Source organism: Sorghum bicolor, chromosome 8, assembly GCF_000003195.3.
Source record: "Sorghum bicolor cultivar BTx623 chromosome 8, Sorghum_bicolor_NCBIv3, whole genome shotgun sequence".
Lineage (NCBI taxonomy): Eukaryota > Viridiplantae > Streptophyta > Magnoliopsida > Poales > Poaceae > Sorghum > Sorghum bicolor.
In genome coordinates, this window is record NC_012877.2 from 7,959,668 (window position 1) to 7,982,297 (window position 22,630).

At 40.9% G+C, this 22,630-nt stretch overlaps 1 long non-coding RNA gene across 1 annotated transcript; it reads left to right on the plus strand.

The window, feature by feature from the left end:
• LOC110437663 lies at positions 18,753–20,641 on the plus strand. Its single transcript, XR_002455568.1, has 2 exons — positions 18,753–19,422; positions 20,289–20,641. It is a non-coding gene; the product is annotated as an uncharacterized LOC110437663 (long non-coding RNA).

A 22,630-nucleotide genomic window follows, 5' to 3' on the forward strand; every position in this document is an offset into this window, starting at 1 on the left:
ATTTGTTTTCTATGATTTGGGTTGTGAGGTTGCTTGTTTGGCTTGTGGCGGACTACTCCCGACTGGGGCTCATGCTGCTGGAGCGTTGGTTTTATAGTAGTGGTTGTATTCATTGCGTGTATGTTGTTAGCTGAAACTTTAGTGTTATGTGTACTTCGGTTGTTGTGGTTGTTGAGACTAGCATGATTTTATGATTTTTGTGCTTTTCTATAACATTAATGTTCCGAGTATGTTTTGAGAACCTTCGCTATCTTTGGGCGAAGGTAAGATGTGAATTTTGCTCTGCGTTTCCTAGTGCCCGAAGTTCTTTTAGGTCTTTTTTAGGAATGTCTAGTTAGTTGACGGGTCAAATTCCGATGCCTGATGAGGATAGGACTTTGTCATTTTTGACCAGATTGACCATGCTGCCTGGCTGCTTGCCAGGTCTTTTGCAAAGGCCTTGGTGTCTTTTTCACCGTTTGAGGACGTTACGAGCATTTTAAGCCTTTGGCTTTATGCTGCGGAGGGTCCTTGTTTCGCGTGATGCTTTCTTGTCGAATATGATGGCCCCATTGCTGGCCATTTTTTAATTTTAATGTGGTGTTCCTATGGGGTGATTCCTCTTTATATTTTAGAGGGTTTTACATAGGTTTTGCTTCATTAAAAACCTCACCTCCGCTAGGAGTACCCCTATGAGAAAAAGAGTGCAGACCTTGGTTTTACAGTAATGAACGAAATAATTGCTTATATTTCACAGAGGTCGACCTTACATTTAAATGTAAAACCTACGTAAGTTATCTATGTTCCAAGTGTGTGCGGATGTTCTTCCCTAGTGATCGTGCAGATGGAATGATCCTGGCCTCCCTACTTGCCTCGCCGTGTAGGGTCCTTCTCACTTGGGTTGAAGCTTCCTAGAGTTTGTAGAATTCCCGTTTCTCCTAAGGACTAAGTCTCCGTCTTGTATGTTCTTTTATACGACCTTGTGGTCCCTCCATCTTTTGGTTTCTTGTTGGTACTTGCTGATGTTTTCCACTGCTTCTAGCCTTGACGCTTCTACTGTTTCCTTGCAATAGCCTTCTATTCTTCAGCCATTAGTTGTTTCATAGAGCGGAGGCTTTGATGCTTGATCTCCTGTGGTAGCACTGCTTCTTCGCCATACAGAAGTGTGAAGGGGGTGAACCCAGTAGCTCTTGAGGTGGTTGTGTTGTGAGACCACACAACTCTTGGTAACTTTTTAGTCCATTTTCTGTTGTGGAGGTTCAATAGAGTTTTGGAGATTGCAGAGAATATTATCCTGTTTGCTCTTTCTACTGCCCCGTTTGATTCTGGGTGGTATACTACTGCGAAGGCGGTTTTAGTGCCTATACTTTGGCAGAATTCTTTGAACTTTTTTGAGTCAATTTGCTTTCCATTATCGACTGTTAGTAAGCTTGGGACTCCAAATCTACAAATGATGTTCTGCTAGAAAAACTTCCTGATTGTTTCTGAGGTGATCGTTGCAAGCGGTTTTGCCTCGATCCACCTTGTGAAATACTCTATGGTGACAACAGTGAACTTGTTTCCCCCCCCTGGGCTGTTGGTAGAGGGCCTACCAAATCCATTCCCCATCTTTGCAAGGGCCATGTTGGTGCTATAAGTTGTGTGGGTGTTAAAGGTTTTACTTGGTGTGGTGCGAAGGTCTGGCAAGCCTCACCTGTTCTCGCTATGTTTCCCACGTCCTTGATATGAGTTTCCAGTAGAGTCCTTGTCTTAGCGCTTTGGCTGACAATGCACGTAGACCTATATGTGATCCACACATTCCTTTGTGTATTTCATGCAGGAGTTCTCTGCCTTTGGTTTGTGATATGCATTTCAATAGGGGCTGCACTACTTCTTTCTTGTACAAGTTTCCATCAATGATGGTGTAGTTCCTTGCTCTTGCTTCCATTCTCTTTGCTATTGCTTTGTCCTCTATGCTTGCCCTGTCATTTATGGAGTCTATGATTGCTTGCCTCCAATCTTCACCTTCTGCTAGAAGTACAGTGCAAAATGCCTTCGGCGATGATTTTGAGAACCTCGTAGAAGGATTCTGGTGGTATGGTTAAGTTGTTTGCAGCGGCCTTTGCCAACTCATCTGCTTCACTGTTCTCAGATCTTGGGGTGTGGCGAAGAGTGAATCCCTTGAACCTTCGTTCTAGTCCTCTTACAATTGTCAAGTATTTTGCAAGTTCTTAATTATGGGCTAGATATTCCTTTTCGACTTGCCATGCTACTACCTAGGAATCTGTCTTGATTTAGTAAAGTTTTGGCCCCTGACGCCTTTGCGTTGTTAAGTCTGAGGATGAGTCCCTCATACTCCGCTATATTGTTTGTTACCTTGAATTCTAGCCTTGCAACATACCTTGACTTTGAGTCGGACAGAGCAATCAAAACTACTAAAGCTCCAGCTCCTGCTTGTCCTCATGCTCCATCTTTGAATAGTGTCCACATTTGGTTGTTTTCGTTTTTCTCTATTTGTGCTGAAGGTATCAAATCTGCCATGAAATCAGCTAGTGCTTGGGATTTGATTGCGGTTCTGGGGACATAGGTGATGTCAAACAGAGACAAATGAGCCACCCATTTGCCTATCCGACCGGAGGCTTCCTTGTTTCTGAGGATGTCACCTAATGGTTGTGACGTTGGGACTTTTATCTCATGGCTTTGGAAATAGTACTTCAGTCTCCTTCATGTAGTCAGTACTATGTCGGCAATTTTCTCAATTTCTGTGTAGTTTAGCTTGGCTTCTAACAAAGCTTCAGACATGTAGTAGACGAGCCTTTGAATGATTCCTTTGGGCTCCTTTTTTTCATGCACTAGGACCATGCTGATTACGTGTTTAGAGGCCACCACATATAGCAATAGCAGAGTATCTGGTTCTGGCACGGTTACCACTAGACTGGTTGCAATGTAGTTTTTGAGTTGCCTGAAGGCCTCCGACTGCTCTGGACCCCATTCCACTTTGTCTCCTCCCCTCAAGACTTTGAAGAATGGGAGGCTTCGTTCGGCGGATCTTGATATGAATCTGTTGAGCACTGCTGCTCTGCCAGTAAGTTTCTACACCTCTTTTTTGGATGAAAGGTTGTGCCATTACCATGATTGCCTTGGTTTTATCGGGGTTGGCCCTAATTCCTTTGGAACTGATGATGTAGCCAAGAATCTTCCCCTTGCTAACCCCAAAAACACATATTTCTGGGTTGAATTTGAGTCCTGCCGACCTTAGGTTGGTGAAGGTTTCTTTCATGTCTTGAATGTAGTCTTTCTTATTTTTGCTCATCACCATGATGTTGTCAACATATGCTATTATGTTTCTCTACAGCCGACTGACTAGGACCTTCTTTATCATTCTGGCGAAGGTTGCTCCTATGTGTTTGAGTCCTTCGGGCATCCTGGTGTAACAGTATGTTCCAAATGGTGTTGTGAAGCTTGTTTTGCCTTCATCTTCTTTCTTGAGCTAGATCTGATGATAGCGTGAGAAGCAGTCCAGTAGTGAGAATCTCTAGCAGCCAGCGGCCTTGTCGACTGAGGTGTCTATTCTCAACAAGGGGAAGGAGTCCTTCACACAGGCTTTGTTGAGGTCTGTGAAATCTATGCACATTCTCGATTTTCCATTCTTCTTTGGGACCAGAACCACATTCGCTATCCAATCTGGATACATGATCTCTCTGATGACATTAGCGTCTAGAAGTCTCTGCACTTCTGCCTTTGCTACAAGTATCCGTTCTTTTGACATCTTCCTTTGCCTTTGCTTTCTAGGTCTCATTTTTGGATCGATATCTAAGGAATGCTAGACTATATCCCTACTGACTCCTTGCAGGTTAGAGGCACTCTAGGCGAAAATGTCAGTAAGATTTCTATGCCAGAACTATGTCACATTCCACAACAACTTAGTCAATATGATTTCTCTATCATAATATTTTTCCCACAATCATAAGTGTATGTATATGAAACCATCTTCATGCAAGCTTATATTTCAATAATGTCATCATCCTGTCACTCTTCAAATTTTTAATTCTAAATGTGGATCTTGGTTTTTTTAATTTGCAAGGTAATGCAAGTGCATAACAAATGTAAAACTCAGTAAGCATATGAGTGAATCAAGAAAGATCAAACCGAGTTTTAGTACTTGTACGCAGACTCCCCCATCAGTCCATGATTTGCTCAGCATATTTGTTCACAATGGGGGTTGGCACCTCCTCCACACTTCTTCAAAATTGTACCTGGCTTTTCATTCATAGAAAGAAAATGGTGAAAATAAAAGGGACTCTCCGGTGTAGGACACCAGAAAGTCTAAATTCTAATCTTAGTGTTTCAATTATTATTATTATTATTATTATTATTATTATTATTATTATTATTATTATTATTATTATTATTATTATTATTATTATTATTATTATTATTATTATTATTATTATTATTATTATTATTATTATGAGGTATGAATTTACTGAATGATTTCTAAGAACTCAATCACATCAAGTTCTTCAACCATTTTAATTTGTGGCTCAAGGTAAACATTTAAGCGTTGACCATTTACCTTAAATGTGTTACCTGTACCATCTTGGATGGTTATGGCTCCATGAGTTGAAGTGTCAATGACCTTGTAAGGTCCATCCCACTTGCTTCGTAGTTTACCATGTCCGAAAAGCTTGACTCTTGAGTTGAAAAGTAGAACCTTGTCTCCAGGATTAAATTCTTTATGTTTGATTCTCTTATCGTGCCATCTTTTAGTTCTTTCTTTGTAGATCTTAGAGTTGTGATAAGCCTTTTCTCTCCATTCGTCGAGCTCAGAAAGTTACATTTGACGATTCTTGTCAGCTAGGTGGAGATCCATGTTCCACTTCTTAATTGCCCAATGGGCCCTGAATTCTAACTCAACAGGCAAATGGCATGTCTTCCCATATACAAGCTGATAGGGTGACATACCAATAGGCGTCTTGTATGTAGTTCGGTAAGCCCAAAGTGCATCAGGGAGTTTGTCCTTCCATCCCCTACCCATTTCATCTATGGTCTTTTGTAAAATATTTTTAATTTGCCTGTTAGATGTTTCTGCCTGACCGCTAGTTTGAGGATGGTATGGCGTTGCAATGTTGTGACGCACTCCGTGATCCGCTAGGTACTTTCGGAAGATTTTGTCTATAAAGTGGGATCCTCCATCACTTATAACCATCCGGGGTGTACCGAAGCGAGGAAATATGATTTTATGGAACATTCTCTTAGCATGATTGGAATCAGCATTTCGACATGGTTGGGCTTCTACACATTTGGATACATAGTATACAGCCACTAAGATGTACTCACAATTTGGATTTAGGGAATAGCCCCATGAAATCAATCCCCCATACATCAAAGAGTTCAACATGGAGATTGTTTGTGAGTGGCATGGCATCTCGTGAGTTGATGCTCCCATGTTTTTGGCATCTATGGCATCTCCTGACAAACTCCTTTGTATCTTGATACATTGTTGGCCAGAAAAAGCCACTTTGCCAAATCTTGGCATGTGTTCGAAATACCCCATAATGCCCTCCATATGGCGAGGCATAGCATCTTTCCATAATTTGAATGGCCTCCGCCATATGGACACATCTTCTGAGCAATCCATAAGAGCAAACTCGATATAGATAGGGATCATCCCATAGGTGAAGACTGCTTTCATGAATCAATTTTCTTTTGTCCATACCATCTGGGACATACCCGCTACCATAAAATTCACGATATTTGATTACCATGGATCTGAGTTTGTTATCACGAGTAGGGTTTCATCCCTTAGGTAATCATTAATGGGTAATTCATGTGGTTCCTTGTATTGAAGTCTAGACAAGTGGTCGGCTACTGAATTTTCTACTCCTTTCTTATCTTGTATTTCTATGTCAAACTCTTGGAGTAGAAGAATTCATCAAATTAGCCGAGGTTTAGCATCTTTCTTAGTGAGGAGGTACTTAAGAGCAGCATGATCCGTATAAACAATTACATTAGCCCCCACTAAGTAAGATCTAAACTTGTCTATACCAAAGACAACAGCCAACAATTCTTTTTCAGTGGTAGCATAGTTGAGCTGAGGTCCAGACAAGGTTTTGCTCGCATAAGATATGGCATAGTGCTTTTTATCTTTGGTTTGGCCTAAAACAGCTCTAACCGCAAAATCACTAGCATCACACATGAACTCAAAAGGAAGCTTCCAATCAGGTGGTTGGATAATTGGAGTTGAGATGAGTGCTTTTTTAAGAATTTGGAAAGTTGTATGGCACTCATCATTAAAGATGAAAGGTGCATCTTTAGCAAGGAGACTAGTTAGGGGTCTAGCTATTTGAGAAAAATCTTTGATGAAGCGCCTATAGAACCCTGCATATCCAAGAAAACTGCGGATGTCTTTCACATTTGTGGGAGGTGGAAGTTTTTCAATAACTTCAATCTTGGCTCTATCCACCTCTATCCCACGTTCGGACACCTTGTGCCCTAGCACTATTCCTTCTCGGACCATAAAATGGCATTTCTCCTAGTTTACGATTAAGTGCTTTTCTTCACACAATTGTAAGACTTTGTCCAAATTCTCTAAACAATCATCAAAGGTTTTGCCATATACGGTAAAATCATCCGTGAATACCTCCATGATTTTCTCAATCATATTGGAAAAAATAGACATCATGCACCGTTGAAAAGAAGCTGGAGCATTACATAACCTGAACGACATTCGTCGGTATGCGTAAGTTCCATAGGGTCATGTGAAAGTAGTCTTACTTTGGTCATCGGGGTGGATCGGGATTTGATGATATCTGGAATACCCTTCAAGGAAACAAAAGAACGAGTGATTTGTAAGCCATTACAACATTTCATCAATGAAAGGTAACGGGAAGTGATCTTTCCTTGTGGCCTTGTTGAGTTTTTGGTAGTCAATGCACATACGCCACCCAGTGACAGTTTGTTGAGGGATGAATTCGTTCTTCTCATTCCTAACAACCGACATTCCTCCTTTCTTTGGCACAACTTGTACCGTGCTAACCCACTCACTATGAGGAACGAGATAAATAATCCTAGCGTGTAAAAGCTTAAGGACCTCTTTTTTAACAACTTCTCGCATGGCATGGTTAAGCCTCCGCTGTGGCTCCCGTGAAGGTGTGCAATCAGGATCAATAGGGATGCGATGAGTGCAGAGAACGGGGCTAATGCCTACAAGGTCTTTGAGTGAGTAGCCGATAGCTGGTTTATGTCTTTCTAAGACAGTGACAAGTTTATGGGTTTCTTCTTGGGAAAGCTTGTCACTGATGATCACTGGGGTTTCTTGATTATTGTTGAGATAGACATACATTAGGCTAGCAGGAAGAGGTTTTAGCTTGCTTGAAGGAACAGGTGGTTGCTCACTTTTGTCTAGTTCAATGGGCTCTACCAACTCTTCCTCTTCTTGAATAAAGTGTTCATCATCAAGGATTGGTTGGGCCATGTTTTCTAGAGATGCCATTAAAACTTCTTCAATAGAGTCTTGCTCGTATTTGGGTTCCACTATTGTGTTGATAGAACGGGCAAGAGGAATATTTATAGTGGAATTCCCAACCTTAAAGTCTAAATGACCTTGTAAAGGTTTTCCTGTAAGAGTCTCATGATTGGTCTACCAATCAAGAGAGTAATCTCCAAGGTGTCGTACATGTGAAAATCTAGGCATATCTCAAAGTTGTTAATGCTGATAGGAATAATCCTTAATGCCCCATTGCTCTCAAGAATAGTTCCCAAAGAGGTTTGTAAACGCTTTTGTGATGGGGTTAAGGATGTGTTGGGATAAAGGCTATTAGCTAATGTCTTTGAAATAAGGTTTATCCCAACAGATGGACTGTAGTGTATTTTCATAGCAGACCCCCCTAATTTGGCATAAAAGAATGGTTGGGGATCAGTGATTCGAGCTACCTCAGGAGATAACTCTACTTTTGTAAGCCATTCATAACCCATGATTGATGAGAGGCTTTTAATTTGTTCTATGATAACAGAGCCTTCATGTGGATCAGAGTGTGTAGTGTGTGCTAGAGGTCTTGGTTGGATAGGAAAAATCGAGGTATTTTCATAATCTTCAAAGATATCTTCCTCGAATTCAAAGGGAAACTCTAAAGGAGAATCATTATCCTCTAGTTGGGTTTGTGTTCCCTTTTCAGGAGGTTTTTCAACAACCAATTCATGAGATGAATCAAGTGGAGTTTCTAATTCGGTTGCTAGTGTTTCCTCTTTTGGCTTGGGGCTTGTCTCAACTTGTTCATCAGGGAATTCATCATAGACACCAGTGTATGGGGTGTTTTCTAGAATTTTGTCAAGGATTGCTTTCCCCTCACTAACGGTTTTATGTGAAAAGGACTCTCCCGAAGAAGTATCGAGAAAAAGGGCAGCTTCTTTGCTAAGGCCATAGTGAAAGTGTTGTAACAGGACATGTTCAGGCATAGACAAATCTGGGCTAGATGCAATTAAATTTGAAAATCTTGCCCAAGCTGCTCCTAAGGCTTCCTTCTCTTTTTATTGGAAAGTGAAAATTTTAAGACGAAGAGGAATAATCTGGGAAATAGGAAAGAAAGTGAGACAAAATTTATCTCGAAGTTTCTTCTAATCTCCCTCTACACTCCTAACGGTATGAGTATACCATTGTTTCGCCCTCTCAGAAAGAGAGAACAGAAATAACTTCCATTTTAAGGTCTCATGGTTCATGCCAGAAATATTCAGACAAGAACACAGTTGCTTAAATTCTCGGAGGTGAATGTATGGATTTTTGTCTTCTTTTCCAGAGAAGGTTTGTTCCCGAAGCATGGCTATGAAAGCAGGGAAATTTGAAAGCCATCCGTAAGTATAGGATGTGATGATGGTGGAGGCTCTAATAATTCAACCCTTGGAGTGGAAAATTGGTAGATGGGTGTGGAATCCATGTAGGGGTAAAGATAATGGTAAAAAAAGAAAAAGGATAAACAGACGAACTTGGTCCAAAACTAGCACAACTACCGTTCCCCGGCAACGGCGCCAGAAAGCTTGTTGGGTATTTTAAACGCAAACAGAGAAATCCGCAAGTGTATGGATATCGATGTAACTTTCACCTAGGAGTATTCTAGAGTATCGATTTTCCATAAGGAACATGAAGTGTACTAATTAAGGTTCAAGATCGTCCAATGGTAAAGGTCAGAGTATTTCTTTAGTGGGTAGAGAGGATGTTTCTAAGGTTTCTCTATGGATCTATAAATCGGATTGACTTTAAAGTCTACTTATTTCGGGACATGAGAACATTAGCCATAGACAGATGAGAAAGGGGACTAGGAAGCTCCGACTACGGTCCTACAATACCAATCCAAATGTGGTGGAATACGTCAGCCGTCACAGTTGTCACCACCTGGGGCTACCACAGCTATCCGTAGAACTGGGTGTAATTCTAGGTAATATATAGACTAAGTACCATGCCTAACCTATTAATTACTACTCTAGCGTTGCAAAGACTAAAGCACTTGATGCAAGCGAGAAATTAATAAATGAACTTAAAGTACTGAAATTAAATAAATAAAGAACTTAGAATAGTAATTAAGGCACGTGAAGATTGCTGAATGATGAACCAGATACTGCAAAAGTACAATGTTGAGGAAGATCCGACAGATCCGGCTCCTCCTTCGCTCTCTCCTCTTCTCTCTCCCTCTTCTAATTACAACTAGATGAACTAGAACTAAAACTAGAAGAGCTAGAACTAGATGAACTAGAACTAGAACTAGAAGAGCTAGAACTAGATGAACTAGAGGGACACTACTAACCCTAATTTGTGTAGAGAATATGAAGCACCGGGGTGTAGAATGCCTCAAGGAGGGGGCCTTGGGCGTCCTTATATAGGCCGAGGTGGAGTAGGGGGCAAGGAACCACCACGTCAGTGATCCGCGTCTTCATCTTGTGTGCACCATCGGATCAAACCGATTTAAAATCGATGGAGGAATACTTTGCTTGGCTTCCAAGGAGGCGTAGGAGGAAGACTCGAGAAGGCAGCAGCCATCGGGCGCTGACCAGCCCCAGGGTGGGGCCGGCCAGCCCCACCTTTTCTCCTATGCGGGTCTCGTTCCTTCGGGTGACTTCTAGACCCTTCCTAAGCCTAATGACGATATTTTCCATCACCGATAAGTTTCGTGATAATTATGCACTCTAATCCTTCTTTTATGCTTTTCTGGAATAATCATTGGGAAATACGAAACATGCAAAACTCATGGAAATTGTCAGCTAAAACTCTAGCCTAGTGGGTATTCATATATCCTTTCATGTCTAAAGTTCTAATAAATGTTGACGTTATCCATAGTCAACAACCAAGCCGAACTCAGGTCCGCTCCGTTGGCAAATCCCGATTCTCCCGGGAGTTTCGAGTAGGACATCATCCTGAGTACTATAAAGTACCCAGCAACGCCCACGCGTCTTGTTTTCCCACATTGACTGCAAAACCGAGCCCTAGCCACAACAGCAGCCGCGGTTCGGATCTCGCCGAGCTTGAATCCAAGCGCCACCACGGCAAGCTCTCCTTGCTCCCTCTCGTGCCGAACCAAGCGCATAGGTGAGTTCGGGCTAAGCTCCTCCTCGGCCTGGCGTATTTCTTTCGCTTCCTAGCGCTCCAATTCACCAATACGACAACTCTGGCGAGCCTCTCCCATGGCGACGCCACGCCAGACTTCGGGGAGACGGCTGGCCCGCCGTGGGTTCCCCTGGGATCGATCTCGGCCGTCGGATGGAAAATCAACGGTCCAGAAAAGAACTTACCCTTTCGGTTGTCATTTTGCTAAAGAAACCCCGATCATTTTCCTAATATAACCCACAGTCCATGGCGCCCCTGGGAAACTACGTTTTTCAATTCTAAAAGCGTATTCTCCGTCGGTTTTGTTGAAATACGTTTTCTGATAATTACAAGTTTGCCACTAAAATTGTTTTGCTCATAAAATGCTCATTTTAAATCTGATTTGACCCGTTCAAATTGCGTTATGTTCATAGTTGCGAGCTCTACATGATAGTGGTACTGTTTCTTCAGTTTGAAACTTTTTAATTTAATGATACTATTTAATTAATTATTGTTCTTTAGGAAATCTTAGAAAACTCTTAATTTCTACGTTTTAATTCCAATTTTCGTGATCTTTACATTTATGTGATTGTAGCACTGCGCAGAATATTTTTATAAAATTTTATATTTGTTTTATCATTGTTGGTGTATTGTTCTAATTATAGCTTGTTTGTTTTGTGTGTGATTGTCTCCATTGGAATGCGTGTTGTTGATTGATGATTGGGAATAGATAGTGAGCCGTACATTGGTGAGCAAGACCAAGCCTTTGACGACCAGCAGCAGTCTCAGAAGAGCTTTGATCAAGGCAAGTATAACTTGGGACTATCCTTGTTACATATACACAATTAAAATAATTTATATCATATGCATGTGTCCACCTTGATGACCTTAGCAAAATCATAGATGATTGTTACCCTAAATTCCTTGTTACCTATTTGATATGCATTTGGTGTAGTTTATGCTAGTGCTTGATGTATTCCATGATCTTGTAAGATGATTAATCACTATGCAATAAGTGTTAACAAATCTCTGATAACCATATGAGATCTTGTCTGTAAGTGATCACCGGGATAACAGTGCAACCATGAGGGCTATAATGGCTCTGGCTTTAGCTCAGTATGAAGACCTTTTCTATCTTGTTAGTGGTTACCCGAAAGAGCGCTAGATGGGCTTGCCGTTTTGGGTATAGTGTGACCTTTATGTGTATAGGCTACGCATCATTGTGCCATTGGAAGGGGGGCTCTATATCTGCGCGTCCGGGAAACCTTACGGCCCTAACATGTTAGACGAACTTTTGAAAGGCTTCATAGTGATCTCTACTGACCTCCCTAGGAAGGGGGTTAAGAGATTAGCTACCTCGGGCGAAAGGGTAAATCATGACTCATGGGTAAAGATGTACAATCTCTGCAGAGTGTTAAAAACTGGTATACTAGCTGTGCTCACGGTTAAGAGCGGCCTTGGGATTCTTATATTAAAGATGACGATGCTTATTAAGTTATTATGTTCATTTGTTTATCATTCATGCTTTGAATTAATTATGCTTACACTTGATCATGTGGTTATGGGATTTATTTATGCTACCTTGACACTTGCTATTTAATTATGAACATGCTATCCACATATAAAAGCTAAATGCAGTTAGACCAGTGTCAGCTATTTGAGCCTCATGAACCCCTGGTTATACTTGTTGAGTACGATATTGCTCACTCTTGCAATTTCCCAACACCTCAGGTTATGAAAATGATGAAGATTGGATTGAGGATTATCGATATGAGTACTAGGTTTGATATCAACTAGTCAACAGTTGTCCCTTGTGATGCTTCCATCAAGAGAATTTATTCATTATATTTATCTTTAGTGTATAAGACTATGAGATTATTATTGTTCTGCTATGTAATAAACACTGTGATGATACTCTTGAGATTTGTCTACTTATGTGTGCGACTATTTCTGTGGTGAACATGAGTCTTTTATGCATCCTATTTTATTCTTGAAATATGGGTGTGACAAAAGGAGAGGTAACAAGACATGAAGATTTGTTTCCAGAGAAGGACACCATAGAAGAAGTAAATGAAGACATCATTAAAGACAAAGCTCCCTCATCGAAGTCTGCCTCGCCAGCCAATAAGCTATGGGTTCAAAGAGCTGTACTTATTTCTGACTCACTAGCGCAGGAAGAAGAGCCATTGGAGTCACCAGAGAAGACATCCGGAGTGGCCGAAGAAACTGAGTGAAAGGAGATGTCCTGTTAGGAGGACTCAAAACACCAAACCCTCGCCAAAAGGTATATTTGGCAGTTATCCATATTTCCCTTTTCAGTGCTGCATTAGTTTCCTTTAGAAGCATGTTTAATTTCCTCACAATCATACTCATTTAGTTCAACACCTTTTTGCATTCAGAAAAGAAAATAAAAATTCATCATGCATAGTTTCCAAAACCATTTACAAAACCTTGAAGCCCCATGTTACTCCTTTGGTGGTACATCCCCAAGGTACTCACTGTGGTGGCATAAAAAAATATTTAGATCCCTTTTGTTCTAGTTAGATTTTTCCTTTACTTTGAAAACATAAACATTATTGCACTATTTTTTTAAAGAGAATTAACTCTGCTTTTAAGAAAGCACAACGTAACAGGTTCGCTGGGGTTACCAGCCACAGTACAAAGCAAGTCTAACTCAGCCCACAACTCGGAAGGAAAGGACAACAGTTTTTATAACTAAAATGGAGCTGCTAAATTTCGACGACATCCGTAGCAGTGGAGGACTTGGGTTGGAAGTTCTTCAGCCAGCTTCTAATTGCCTCCAGAACCTGCCACACGCGCTCCTTGTCCTCTTCCTTCAAAAGGATACTCCATCTCTGCAAGAATGATATCGCCACATATATCACATCAATTGGCATTTTAACAAAGACCCTCTCAATTGCCATCTTGTTTCGCGTAATCCATAACGCCCAGGCAAAACCCGCGAAGAAAAACATCATCAACCGCTTAGGTAAAGGCCCCGTGCCATATAACCAGGTCATAGACATATCTTCTATGGACCTAGGAACAGATTCTAGTTCAAAGATATCCTGTAGAATCCCCCAAACTAACCGAGCCAAGTGACAACCAAAAAACAAATGGTTGATGGTTTCAACAATGTCACAAATATAGCAATTTATATCACCCTTCCAACCTCTCTTTATGAGATTACCAGCCACCTGGAGTTTATTATGGAAAATTTGCCAAAGGAAAAACTTGATTTTCAAAGGAATTTTGCATTTCCAAATAACTCCAGCAACTCTACTAGGCATACCTCGATCTGTTTGGAACCTATAAAGAGATTTCGTAGAGTACTGTCCCTTTGTCTCTAAAGCCCAGGACACCACATCAGAATCATGGGTCTCCAAGCAAACCCCCGGTAAAGAGTTAGTAAGATCTACCCAATTGATATACTCTTCTGTGGTTAAGGCACGCCTAAAATCCATAACCCAATCCCCTTCATCCCAGCAATCTGAGACAGAACAGCCAGGATCTCTCACCATCCTGAAAAGGTGTTCATGGCTAACAGCAAGTGGAACCTCCCCGGCCCAGCAATCTTCCCAGAACTTGCAATGATTCCCATTTCTTACCTTAAAAACAGCACCCCATTTAAAGAGATTTTTCACTTTATGTAGTCCTTGCCAGAATTGGGAGACCCTTTTTGTCTTAGATTTAAAGAAACCCCCTTCACCCATATACTTAGCTTTGACAATTTTGAACCAAAGTTCCTCGGGTTCCTGAAAAATCTTCCAGATCCACTTAACTAATAGGCAGTCATTCATAATTCTAGTATTTATAATCCCTAGACCTCCTTGGTCCTTTGGTCTACACACCATTTCCCATTTGGCCATGTTATATTTAAATTTGTCCTCGGCTCCTTGCCAAAGGAATTTAGCCCTAATGCTATCCATTTTCTTGTGAATCCCATCCATGAGCCAGTAGAAGCCCATACAATAAAGAGGAATACTGCTTAGACAGGAATTAGTTAAAATCTGTTTCCCCCCAGATGTCAAAAATTTCCCTTTCCAGGGATCAAGTTTGGACATCATCTTTTGTGGAAGAAAGCTGAAGGCCCCCATGGCTAAGTAGTGATCACTGATAGGAATCCCTAAATATTTCATAGGAAGTTCCCCCAGAACACAATTCAACATATTGGCCATTTCTTCTTTCTCTCCTTGAGAAACTCCAAACCCATACACCTCACTCTTGTGGTAATTGATTTTTAGGCCAGTCAACCATTCAAAGCAGTACAAAATTAATTTCAGGTTAGTAATAGAAGAAAATTTATTGCACTATGGCCTTGTTATTTGCTAAAGATTTTTTTTATGCTTCTCAATCTTATTCTATTATGAAATTCTTGCATCTATCTGATCTATGTCTAAAAACTTTTTGTAGATGTCACCCCATACCCGTAGTGTTGCACGCATGTCTGCTGAGGAGTATTGTGCCCTGTTCAAACCAAGGGGACAGCATATGGAGGGTGTTCCTGAGCTGGCAGATGAAGAATCGTAGGTGAGAGGAGCTCAGGAGGAAGATGTGCCTGAGGATGAAGAGATGCAGGATCCAACCCCACTCCAACCTGCTCAACTAGCTAATATATGGATGGGTTGGACATTAGTGGTGTGTGGAAACTGAACTACTAGTGCTGGCATTGAATAGCTACTACCCAGATCTGTAAGCCACTCTAGAGTATTGCTGCACAGAGCACAGGCATCCCCTGAGGAGATCACATTGGGACACAGAGCTGTTAAACAAGACACTAGATGCTACTAAGGGGATTCACAAGGTGGAGTCAAAAAACCTCTCTCGAGTCAGCCGGGCTACTACAAAGGATAGTATGGCTGATGCAGCTTACCAAGCATTGGTCTTTTATCGTGGTAGACGCTTTGAGGAGGCACAGTATGACGCGACATATCATTATCCTTGCTTCATGCTAGAGGAAAAGGTTTGAACCATAGAGGTTCCGGATGTTACAGTACCGAAGCTTCAGGCACAAGTATTGCTGAATTGTACATGGAGAGAATTGTCTATTTGCATGGGGTTTCTGTGCAGACTAGAATTCTGGAACGGTTTTGGTTGTGCCCAGATTTGACTAATTTAACTATGGAATCTGTTAATATGATCTAAATAGAAGTTGTAGATAATTTCTTTATCTTTCCAACAGTGTGCAAAATATCTCCTTTTGAAATCTGGAACTCCAGATATGACTGATTTTTCGAACTGCTGATGTTGGATGTTTCCTAGAAAAATTCAGATTCAATTATCTCTTATAATTATCATGTTGGATGTTACTAAGACATGTTTTTGTACCTTGGAATGCAGATGGCAGCAAGGGAAAGAGGCAGAGGCAGATGCCGTGGCAGGGGTGCCAATGCCCCAATTACTGTGGAAGAGGTCATGCGGACTCAGAATGAGATGATTCATGCTTTTATGCAACACCTTCAGCACCAACCTACACCACCGCCACCATCACCACCGGTTCATGTGAGGGACAAGCGTGGGGAATTTATGAACGGAAGACCTCCAGTGTTTACTCAATCTACAGACCCTATGGAGGCAGATGACTTGTTTGCGTGCTGTAGAGAAACAATTGAACATAGCACAATGCAATGATTTGGAAAAAGGTGTTGTATGCTTCAGGACAGCTGCATGGGGTAGCTCAGACATGGTGGGAGTCTTCTCAAGCTGCTCATCCCAACCATGCTCCTGCTGTCACCTGGCAAGAATTTTGCAGAGATTTTAGAGCACGACATAACAATGAAGGAATGATGGAGCTTAAGCAGGAGGAATTTAGATCTCTTAGAATGGGCTCTATGATTGTGGCTGAGTATCATGATACATTCGAGCAGTTGGCCCGCTATGCCCCAAATGATGTCATAGAAGATGCTGATAAGCAACGTCTTTTCATGGGAGGTCTTTACGATGAACTCAAGTTGTAGTTGGCTGAAAATACCTATCCTACCTTCCAGGCTCTTGTGAATCGTGCTATTGTATTAGATAACATGCGCAAAGGCCAGGATAAGAAGAGGAGGATGCTAGCACAAGGTTCTGGTAGCAATAACCGTTAGTGCTTCAATTCTCAGCAGGGCTACTAGCAGATGTTCCAGGGACCAGTTAATCAGTGGACCACAACCAACAGCATCAGCGTTTCTAGAACCAACCACAATGGAAATCAGCACCCTCCATTCCAGCAGTGTAATCCTAATCAACAGTAGAGTGGTCAGCAGACACCCCGTTTAGGAAATTCAAATGCCACCCCTATGAAGAGAAGTGCTCCCAATACCCATACTAGGTGCTTTCACTGTGGGAAGGAAGGACATATGTCATATGACTGCCCAGAGAAGTTCAACCAGCAGAATAGCAATCAGAACTCTACTTGTTATGCGGAAAAGGTGAACCATGTGGCTGTAGAGACAGTTCAAGAGGGACCAGAAATTATGATGGGTATGTTCAGCATCAACCCTATCCCTGCTACAATTTTATTTGGTTCTAGAGCTTCGCATACATTTATTTCACAAGCATTTGTTAGAGTTCATAGCATTCAACTAGTTGCCATGAAAACCCCTATGCTAGTAAATTCACCGGGAGGGACTATACCAGTTTCTTATTGTTGCCCCTCAGCAAGTCTTTCTTTAAGGGGGGTAGATTTCCCTATCAGTCCTATGGTTATGAGAACTTCACGCATAGATGTGATTTTGGGTTTGGTCTAGATGAAGAAAGATTAGACAGATATTAAGTGCAGAGAGAAAGTAGTGGCTGTGACAACACCACTACAATAAATCTGGGCTTCTGTGACGAATACCAGATGACAGAACACCTATTTGTCACAAACAGAGATTGTTTATGACGACTGTTCGCAGGATGACAACTGTTTATGACCAAGCTATGTCTCTGTCATAAACATCGTCATAGTATACTCTGCATCAGCTTTGTAACGACAGATCAATGACAATAGTTGATCATCATGAAATATAAAACTTTATTTTTTTCAAAAGGCAACCGCTCCGGTACTCCCTTTTTTTATAATTTACACGAATCTCAAAGCACGTGATTAAAACAATTATTTATTTTATTTTGCATCTGGGTCTCGCCTGGGCTCAGCCCGTCCAACCCAAAGTCCCGGTCCAGCCCGTCCAAGCCCATCCCGTGGCCTCCGAGACGGCATCCGACGGCATCGGCAGAAAAAAAAAACTCTACTCGTATACCGGGGGAGTCGCCGGCACTCACCCGCCGCGGCACCAGCGGCAGACGGCGGCTGGCCGCGACTAGCCGCGACACTGGCGGATGGAGGAGGACCGACTTTAATTTTTATTATTTTATAATAATATTTAACCAAAGTTTTTATATGTTTTCATATAATTATATAATATATTTTCGTATGTCCTTAACCAAATGAGCAAACCAATGCAACCGAATCGGACAAGGAACCAAAATTTTTTATATGTTTAAATAAAATTTTATATGCTCTTTATATTGTATAATATATTATTACTTCTGACATTATTACTAAAAAGATATGTAGCAATGCCCCTTTCTCTAGGGGCGGCTCCCTATAAGTTGACACCGAATAGTATAAGCACTAAAATTTAAATTTTGCAAACAATCTCGGATGGAGAAATGACCAAAATAAAATTTGTAGATCTCGTAAAGTTATGAAACTTTATTTTTCAAAATTTTTTCATTAGAAATTATTTACTAAATCAAAATGCTATGTGAAATTTAATTTTGAAATTGTTGAAGAACTCATTTCACTTTTTAATCTCTGGCTGAAATTTGTAACTAGCCTTTCTCTCTTGTACTAGCTCCAAATTTACTGATTTTTCCCTAAAAATTTCTAAAATCATGCTCTATCAAACTGTTGTGTTCTTACAGTTATAGAACTTTGTAGTTTAAAAAATTTTAATTTACATTCCTTTAGGTCACTTATGATACTATAAAAGTTTCCTATGCAGCAAAACAACCTCAAAATTGGTTCCCGCGCACACTAAAATTTCGAATCCCGTGCACACCAAAGATTGGAATCCCACGTGCACCTTCGTGTATAGCTAAAAAGCAAGAAAATATATAAAAATTAGGTGTTGAGCCCAATAGCCCAACTGTCTTTTGATACTGGCCTGTTCGGCCCATAAATTTATAGCCATTGATTTACGATCGGATGGATAGAAATACGCCCATGCCTAATATATAAGAACTTGGCTATCGAAACCCTAGCCACAATTCCCTTTCCTCAGCCACCGCACCCCATCTCCCACTCTGAGCTGCACCCTATCTCCCGGTCCTAGCACTCTAGCAGTGAGGGAGGAGAGCATGGTGGCCATGGTTGGCAGCGCATCGAGTAGAGTGGCCGGCCTCCTTAGCGATGGTGGCGTGAAGGGTCGGCGGCTCGGCTAGGGCGGCGCGAGGGTTCACCACTCCAAGCCTCGTCCACACCATCTATGATGACAGGATGATGCTTGTAGCGCTGACGGCTCCCTCAGTGATGGTTTTGCAGGTTCTGGAAGACGGATCCGGCTGTGGTGAGGTGGCACCGGCGAGCACAGCCCAGATCCACACGAGAGAAGGCCGGACCTGCGCTAGGAAGTTTCCAACTCGGCTCCTTCATCCTTAAGGCCATCACCATCAATGGCTCTGGCAAGATCCATGGCGCATTCATGGCTTTGAGGGCCCAGTGTTGCAGGTTGCGGGCGTGTGGATGCTGCCCCAGTGGACGTGAAGATTGTCCAGTGTGCTTCGGCATGGCACCATGGTCCAGGTCTTTGACTTCATCTGCAACACCAGCACAATCAGTAACTGCAAGTGAAGGGCTCCCGTTCATTTCTACAAGCCATTTGGACTAGCTATGCATTTTTTGAACATGCACGCCATGGAAAGTGGTGAGGCTACATACTAGCAGTGACCCTCTGTTATACTTTTTAATGTTATATCGACAAGATAACATGTGTATATAGTTGCAAACAGTAAACTTCGTGATAGTGTTCAGATAGACAAAAGATAATCATAGTAGACACTACTGCCCTGTAAGTGAGAAACAAGCTAACACCATGGATTGAACTGTCAGCAAGCTTTTCCTTGAAAGCTACTATTTTAGAAATTTAAATACTATTGCAAACTGAATTTATGTGCTAAAATTGCAACACTAAAGCTACTGCTTTTACGTGAGATGGATATATTCTGCATCTTGAATTGTAGATAGCTTAGTAAAAACAAATTTCATTTTCTTTGTTTGGTTGCTTCATGACTAGAAGAATTACTTGATTTGTGTTGTATGGTCATTCTATAGAGGGCAACATAGATCGATGGCCTGTTTTATGTATATGTACATTTATTAATTGTTTCACCACCTGAATTTGTTGCAGTTCAGAGTTCAGATAGTAACGATCAAATCTGATGTGCTATTAGTTCAGCATTGTACCTACTGCTTTCTGATTTTTTTCTAAGTGAATGTGCTTTGATTTTACCCCAAGCTGAATGTCATCTTCACATATATGTTACTTGATCCCGGCGCCAAGTATATGTGTCTCTATGCTTCTCTAAAATAATCTGCATGCTTTTTTCATGAATTGCAAAGTCATCCACCTACACCATGGCAGCTAGTAGGGGGGAAATCATATACTATTTAGATAACAGTTCTAGTGACTGCTACAAATTGCTTTTTAGCACTTGACTGCATAACCAGTATCATATTACAAGTTCTGCACTTCGTATTATATATCTACTAGCTGGTGTCTACTAATTGCAGGCATGAATAACGAGTTTGTCTGCAGCGACTGCAAGCTGTCTTCAGTGGCGCAGGGTGGCCACAGAAACGTGTCCAGCGGCTGCAAGCTGCCTTCAGTGCTGCAGGGTGACCACAGAAATAGCTGGAACAAATTAACTTGTTTAGTGAACAAATATAGCTAGTACTGTATGTTAGTTTATGGAGCCATTTTGTATGCCCATTTATGATACATATATGAAATGTTATGTTTGGAGCACCCATTATGTATGGTCATTATTGTGTAATTAGTAATTGTTATTATATTGTTTGTGACTGTTTTTTAAATGGGTCAGCCCAGCTTTGATTGTAACAATATTGGGCTTAAAGGAAGAAAATGCCGATTTGTAACTAGGCCAAGAAGTTTTGCACAACATGTGGGCCAACTAGGTTGGTCCTAATTAATGAGAAAAGCCCATTCCTAATGGGTCAAATGTTTTCTGCCACGTCATTAGCCATGTCATCATATATGTGATGTTACTCTATTCGATTTGTTATGACGATTTAGTCTCGTCATTGTATCAATGACATGAGAACTATTGTCACTGTATCAGTGACGAAGTCCTCTGGTGGTCATAGAAGGTGATTAGTGACCCACCTTCTGTGACGACAGTCACTTCGTCACTACAGGCAGGTAGTGACAGGAAACAGGCTGTATTCGTCATAATCTAGAAAGGGAGAATGAATCAATGTTGATGTAGCAGTACAGGCACCACCCACAGTTACAGTGAACCAACTAGATAATGATGTTGATCCTTAGGACTGTGTAGTGAATGAGTTTCCAGATGTTTTTCCAGATGAATTGCCAGGTATGCCACCTGACCGAGAGATTGAATTTATTATTGAATTTCTACCTGGTACTGCACCCATAGCTAAAAGACCATATAGAATGGGGGTTAATGAATTAGAAGAACTTAAGAAACAAATAAAGGAATTGCAAGATAAAGGGTTCATTCGTCCTAATTCTTCACCATGGGGTGCACCAGTTATCTTTGTTGATAAGAAGGATGGTAGTTAGAGGATTTGTGTTGATTGTCGGTCACTTAATGAGGTCACTATCCAGAATAAGTATCCCTTGCCTAGAAATGATGATTTATTTGACCAGTTAAGAGGTGCTTGTGTGTTCTCTAAGATTGATTTGCGTTCCAGTTATCATTAATTAAAGATTTAGAATTCAGATATACCAAAGACAGGTTTCACAACAAGGTATGGGTTGTTTGGGTATACAGTTATGACTTTTGGTTTGACCAATGCACCAGCTTACTTCATGTACATGATGAATAAAGTATTTATGGAGTATCTTGACAAGTTTGTGGTGGTATTTATTGATGATATACTGGTATTCTCTAAAACAAAAGAAGAACATGCTGAACATCTAAGATTAGTTTGTAGAAACTTAGAGAGCATAAGTTGTATGCTAAGCGTAGTAAATGTGAGTTTTGGTTGGAAGAAGTTTCTTTTCTTGGTCATATTGTCTCTAATGGTGGTATTGCAGTGGATCCTAGTAAGGTGAAAGATGTGCTAAATTGGAAGCCACCTACAGATGTAAGTGAAATTCGTAGCTTTCTTGATCTAGCTGGTTGTTGGGTATTCTTAACATCATTACCAAAAGTAGACTAATCTCTAAATCTAGTAACGGTGCCAAAAATGCCAAACCTATCCCTCACACCACTTAAGCCAAGTTGTCATCCCCAGCATGACATGAGAGACGCGGTATTGAAATATGCAATTGCTCTTCTAAATAAATAATGAATGGGATCTGCAAGCGCATAGATTAATACCGATGTAGCATTTTAACCGGGAAGTATTCCAGGTATCGTTATTTATATTTTTACCACTGGGAAGTTATTAGCAATCATCAATATTGATTACAGAATAGAATATGAGTTTGAGCATCTATCATTGCATGTATAATTGAGAACATTGTATCTAACTCTTCATATAGGGATAAGTGTCACATAAAAGATATATGAAATAATAATAATGACAAGGATAACTAACCTGATCTAGCCACATAATAAATATGATAAGCACCTCAATTAGATATTCTAGAAAGTCACTAGCATGGTATTAGAACGAACTACAAGAATATTCCCTAAGTTATTCTCAACTATATAGTCTAGCATATCATAGTTAGTGCAAGCATACTTAGCAATCATTGTGAGACAAGACTACGCCCATGCATAGTGATATTAGCAAGGAATATGAGAAACATAGCAATCACTCCCCTGTAATAATGTTGCTCTGCCAGCCCAATACACGAGAGGGAGACTATATAAGAATCAATGAAGCTGTCACTATCACGAACCACCCCACGATCTGGCATA